The sequence below is a fragment of the Ailuropoda melanoleuca genome, unplaced genomic scaffold (genome assembly GCF_002007445.2).
Source record: "Ailuropoda melanoleuca isolate Jingjing unplaced genomic scaffold, ASM200744v2 unplaced-scaffold5712, whole genome shotgun sequence".
Taxonomy (NCBI): domain Eukaryota; kingdom Metazoa; phylum Chordata; class Mammalia; order Carnivora; family Ursidae; genus Ailuropoda; species Ailuropoda melanoleuca.
In genome coordinates, this window is record NW_023230637.1 from 1 (window position 1) to 6,305 (window position 6,305).

Consider the following 6,305-nt stretch of genomic DNA (forward strand, 5'->3'; position numbering starts at 1 on the left):
AGAGGGAACACAAGCAGGGGGAGTGGGAGAGGAAGATGCAGGCTCCCAGCAGAGCAGGGAGCCCGATGCGGGGCTCGATCCCAAGACCCCAGGATCATGACCTGACCCGAAGGCAGATGCTTAACTGACTGAGCCATCCAGCTGTCCCTGTAAAAGTGTTTTAAAAGGAGCTAAAGACTATACCCCACGTTCATGGGATGGGGGATAGGCATGCAACAGCAACTTTCTGTGTAATGTTTTATTTCCTTTGTATCTTATAGGAGGACTTGAGGCAAATAGGAAAAGTATGAACAGTTTGCTAAAAATGGGAGTGGGCACATGGGAGTTCAGTACATTAGAAACCCGACTCTGCTTCTTTCTGGCTGTGTGAACTTGGACAAGTCATCTCACCTTCCCGTGCCTCAGTTTCCTTATCTGCAAAATGGAATCATAACAGCACCTACGTGATAGGGATACGGGAATGAATATATGTAAGGAGCTGTTTGAAGAGACACTTAGTAAGTACTCTTAAGTTTTAGCCACTACTGCTACTGATTTTTTAATTTTTCAAGAAAACCTCTCATCATTATTTCTTATAATAATCACCACAAACTGTTACCACAAGTAGAAATACAAAAACCAGGCTGCGTCCACGAAGGGCACTTTGAGATGTTCTAAGTGGACCTACGCCACGAATACTTACGAACGTGCTGGTGATACATTCCTTCTATGCGAAGTCCAAAAATAGTCCTTCTTCTGTCAGACAGACATCATGGGGATTATTTAACCCATCATGCCATTGAATGATTGAAGGCTTTTTCATCAAAGCTTATTCTTACATATGATTCATCCTATTCTCTCATTGCCTGGAGCCTCGGGCAGTTTGGAAAACTACATGATACTTTGATACACACACACACACACACGCACACACACACGCACATACACACACAACAAAACAGGCAGCAATCATGGCTCAAGCCAAACGTAGCATAGCACGTAACGAGCGGGAAAAGGCTCCCTGAAGCCACAGTTCACTGCTTAAACGGCAGGACAAAAGCCTTTCCTCCGGTCCGTCCTGCAGATGGCCTTTCTTCTCTCTCTGAACGGAATTTGATTCTTTTCTTTGTATGCCTTCCAATCATCCTGTCCTTACTCTGAGACACTCTGTGATGCCCAGTTTCTCAAATCGCTCATGTTAATGGTTTCATTTCTTGGAAGCATTCATCTAGGGGATTTCAGCACACAAACCTGACTGTATATCGTTCAGACTCAGAATTTTCTCTGTAAGACATTTCCTTTCGTCCCTATTTCTCCTCCTTATTTTTCATCAGACTTCCACCAGCTTTTGATAGAATAAAAATGACAGGCAATCCATTGCCAGAACTCATTTTCTTTTAAAATGGTCATTACTGTTCTGATATCATATTCTTTCCAATCTCTTTACTAAGCATTCTCTGATTATCTCTTAGCCAAGGGTTTTGTTTGTTTGGGTTTTTTGTTTGTTTCTTTGCTGTTTCACTATCTGCTGGTCGCCTCTGCACAGCTTCAACTTTAACCCCTTCTGTTAATCCTTCTTTTAAAAAAATGTCCTTTTTCTCATGATGGCCTTTCTGGTTTTTCTCACTCTTCTTTCCTTTCTTTTTTTTTTTTTCTTCTAGAAGTTACTTTGTTTCCCTCACTGGATTTGCTGTTAAGTCTTTTGCCTCTTCGTTACTAACCGCAGTTGCAAAACTACTTTAAAAATTATTCTGCAACTGGAATGCTGAGGAAGATAGGATGTGTGGCTGGTCGTCATAGCCTGATCCCGTGGCTGGGCTTCCAGACCTCCTGGCACGGGAGGGGATAGTTTGTAACTACAGACGTTTGGAACATCCTCAAACTACAGACACCAACAGGTTCCAAGCTGAAAAGTGGAAGAAGCTTCGAGAGGGCATGGCATTTGTCCCTCTTGTCCTTCATCCTTTCTTGACAGCATGACTTTGAAATTGTGGTTCTGTCAGCTGTGAACATTTCCTGCCAGGTCTTTGGCTCCAACAAACTGCGATCCTGAGAGCCGTCAGGAGACAGCTGTGGTCTGTCCCTGTGCTGTGTTTTGGGCACGGGCTCTGTGGATGAGACAGACGGGAGGAAAGAGGAGGCTCCAGGCCAAACCACAGGAGGATGGACGAGTCAGTTCAGAACTAGAAGGGTCCTGGTGCTTGTCTCCCGTGATCCCCTCGTTTTGCAGATGAGGAAGCCGGAGGCTGGGGAGACAGAGTGACTCGCTTCAGGCCATGCAGCCAGTTGATAGAAGAACCAGGACATAGACACGGGAGTAAGTATGTCATACTGACATTAGGAAGAAACCAGAAACCAGAGGACAGATGTAACAATGGAATTTCCAGCCTATTTATGCTAGAAACGCCCCAGCATCCTAACTGGCTTCAAGTCTGCAGAAAATACACGTTGTTGTTGTTGTTATAGCTCTGAAAAAACCAGGGCTGGTAGTAAGGAGAGGGCTTGAACATAGCTCCCGAGAAGCCGGGGACAAGCTCACGAGGGTGTCGCACCTTTGGCAAGCCATTGCTGGTTTGCGTAAGTCCTGATTTTCCAGGTGGCCTTGGTGACAGTTGGCAAGGGGGACTGCTTATGTAACTGTCTGACCGGGGATTGCAGCAACCGCAGGGAGAGAGGCAAGTGTGGGAAGAGCCAGCCGCAATCCGGGGAGCCAAGGAGCCTCCTGTAGGTGAAATTCATTGGTGGCTTAGGAAAGCTTCTTGGCCGCCCAGCCTGTGAGAAAGGCAGCCATGGTCTGAGTGCCCGGGAGGCAGCAAGATCCTCCAGGTCAGCCCCAGACTGCGGTGCCGGAGTCACACTGGTTTCCAGGCTCAAAGTTCGGTTTTCTTGTAGCGTGATTCAGTGCAGAAGGCATAAAGGTGCAAAATTCGTTTATGGAGCGGTGAGAGGAGGCCAGGAGCCAGGCAACGATCATCAGTAACAGAGCAGCCCCTCCTCTCATAGGCTCAGGCTGCTCACAAGGACAGGTCTGGAGAAGAGGCCAAAACCCACGTCTGCCAAGTACTAGCTCCGTGACTGCGGGCGAGTCATTCACCCACCTTGAACTTGGGTGTCTCGGTGGTCACATCTCCCCGCCTGGGCCCCTGGGGATGAGAGACCACCCTTGTCCGGTGTCAGGCACTGTCCCTGGAGCTCAGGCGGCTCCGGGGAACTGAGTCAAAGGTGTGATCCCTACGCATGTCTCCAGGCGGCTTCCTGTCCTTTCCTCTGATGTCTGTGGTTTCCGCATCTCTGGAGCTGTCTACACACACCTCTGAATCAGCCAGGAGTACAGGAAAAGAAAATTGGAAATCGGATGGAAATCAGAGCAGATAGAGGTCATGTTGGCACATCCTTCCCCCCACCCCACCCCCTGCCCGCGCCTTCGCATTTCAGCCATTGTTCTGATAACCCGCGGGCTCACAGCATCGTCATGGGCCTAACACTGCTCCGATGATGAAAGTATTGACTGATGCCCTGCCCCGTGCCAGGCCATTCGTTACGTGCTAGGAGGAGGTGAGGGCTGTAAGGAGCGGTGTGGGAAGCTTTTAATCACGTGGGAGGAACAATACTGCACAAGGGACCAGGCTCTCTGGCGTTAGCCAAGAATGCGTTTCCCGGCCCAGACGTTCGCTTACCTCCTATCAGCTCCTCTGACTGGCGCATGCCGCTGAGCCTGGGCTGGATGATGTGCGCCCTGCCAAGGAGCTCTGCCTCCTGCTCCAGGGATGTGCCCAGAAAGCACTCTTGAGATGGCCTTTGTGGGAAGATCGACTGGAAGACAAGGGCAGATTGTTTTCTAAGGAAAAGGGAGGCCACGCCATGTGGCAGAATGCGGCACAAGCAGATCTGGGCACTGGCACAGCTCGTTTTGAGAAGCTAAAAGCACACGGATGACAAAAGGAAATCTTCCAAAAGCTACAGGTGAAATCCCAACTGGTTCAGCCCCTCAGCCACCGCCCTCCCCACCCCCTCCAGCTAAACCTGTAAAAAGCAAATCAAATCCGAATGAGAAAGCCTGTAAGTGAAGGAAGCCATCTCAGAGTGGTAAAGAAATCTCTGCCAAAAACTCGTAAAACCAGAGAGAGGAGCACATCCCTCAAGACGCCACTCCTTCTGGACCCCAGATCCTTGCTGGACACATGGCACACAAGGGCTCTCTCACTTTTCAAAACCTCCACTTGTCTGCAACTTGAGCCAGCCAGGAACACGTCCGCCTGTCCTTCCTGCACCCAGCTATCATTCCCCAAGAATCTGCCTCATGTGGGCTGTTCACGAATGAGACACCCTTGCTACTCCTGGAGATCTCGCAGTGGGCAGGGGGCAGGGGACAGGGACGACGGGGGCGGGAGCAGATGGAGAAGAGAGATTTGACATATCTACAGTGTAAGGTGAACATTTCTTGCAAAAAGCGGTTTTGTTTTTGTTTTTTGGTCAAATAGTATCCATTGCCTACACATGCTCTACCCAGCCTTTACTCCAGCCCTGGGAGATACAACGTGACGGAGCTGAGTTAGTCTAGGGAAATGATCATTTCATTCCCCTTGGCCAGTGACTGGTCTGGAGGTGGCCATGTGACCTCATTCTGACCATTGATACATCAGCAGAAATCTGTTGAAAGGGGTTTCCAGAAAAACTTGCATTCTTGTATGAAAAAGGAATAAAGAAATGTGAGGGGCTGCTAGTTTCTCCCTTCTTTCTTGATAGAATGTGGATGCAATGCCTGGAGATGTGTAGCCATTTTGAGATCATGAGGCCATGACATGTTGAGCGGCAGAACGCATATAGAGAAAGAGTTCGGGTCTCTGACAGCATCATTGCAGAGTTGCAAAGGCCAACCTCTAGGCTTCTTAGGTGTGAAAAAGAGGCCATTCTGTTACTAGCCCCTAAATTCATCCTTAATGATAATTTCAAGTTTTTTTTTAACTTATAAAAATACCTATTATTTTAAAATCTATTAACAAAAAGTATATTCCATGGAGGAACTTTTGAAAGTGCAAAAAATGCACACAAAAGAAAATAAAAACTTTCTTCAAACCCCTAAAGATATCCACGATGAACATTTCGTTGTCTGTCTTTTCCACGTACACACCATAAATGTGTATGTGTGCTTTTAAAACAAATTTGGGATCATACTGCTTTATAATCTGTTTTTCTTTCTTAATTTGCCATGAATGGCTTCCCATGTCAGCTAATATTTATTTACAACATGGTTTTCAATAAAAGGATTCATGAAAAAAAAATAACAAAAACCTAAACCAAAGAGAAAAAACAGCAAATTCCTACAAAAAGCCAGTACTATTCAGAATTGTTGGTGGGACCAGGCATCCGGCGCAGACTTGCAGGGTTTTGGGAATCACAGCGATGCAGGTGACCTTGGGGACCATTTTTTTTGAAATGAATCAATTCTCAGTTCCTCTGAGCATCCTATTTTTTAAGTTGTCCCGAAATCTCATTTTAGTCTCTTTGAAGTTTTAAAAAGGGAAATTATTTATGATTGGTTCCTTATTATCTCTTTCTGCCAAAGGGCAAAAGTATTAGATCTTAAAAACGAAAGATAGTTCTGTACCCAAGCCTGCATGCAAGCCAACGTGTTGTGCGTAGTTCTTTCTCAGAGCCGTGGCTGGCTTACAGAAGACCTCCAGCAGGCTCTGAGCGGGCAGTACCCTTTGGCAGCCTGGCCTCCTGGCCTCCTCTGACTCCTGGGGTTTCCATGGAGTATGGACCTGGCCAGTCCTTGCTTTCACCCCTCCCTCTACCATGGCTTCATCCACGTTCAAACAGCAGGCAAAGGAGTATTACCTTGGAAAGGCGTTGGGAAGGGATACGGCTCCTCCCTCTGCCCTCTGCCTGGCTGCAGTACCCCTGTGTTTACTTCAGTGCCGCGGGCACCTGTGCCCCGATGAAGTCCCGGACGGACGTGCAAGCAGCAAAACACAAGCTTTTCTTTGGGGGAGGGGACCTTTGAAGGGCGCCTTTGTCACACCTCCATCCGCCTCACAAAACGGAACTGTAAATACAGCTCCTATCCGGTGAGTTTGTAATCTAAATACACACCCACATACGACAAGGGGGGAGATTAGAAATTACAGTCAAGGGCAGGATTTATCTGGGTGTTTTTTTTTCCTGGAATTAAAAAACAAGGCATTAGAATTCCCAAATAGGCTTCCAAGAGGCCAGTTACCAGGGTTACCAGATAAAACAGTAAGTTTTGAAATGTGAAAATGAGGTCCAGCAGAGAGGGAGGGAAGGAGGGAAGAAGGGAGGGGGAAGAAGAGAGAGGAGGG

The 6,305-nt window shown here is 47.5% G+C and overlaps 1 long non-coding RNA gene across 1 annotated transcript; it reads right to left on the reverse strand.

Moving 5' to 3' along the window:
- Nucleotides 1-74: 74 nt before the first annotated feature.
- LOC109491322 lies at nt 75-6,018 on the reverse strand. The gene is made up of 3 exons (XR_002144666.2): nt 5,821-6,018; nt 3,657-3,792; nt 75-3,292 (listed from the first exon to the last, which is right to left on the reverse strand). It is a non-coding gene; the product is annotated as an uncharacterized LOC109491322 (long non-coding RNA).
- Between the last annotated feature and the right edge of the window lie 287 nt (nt 6,019-6,305).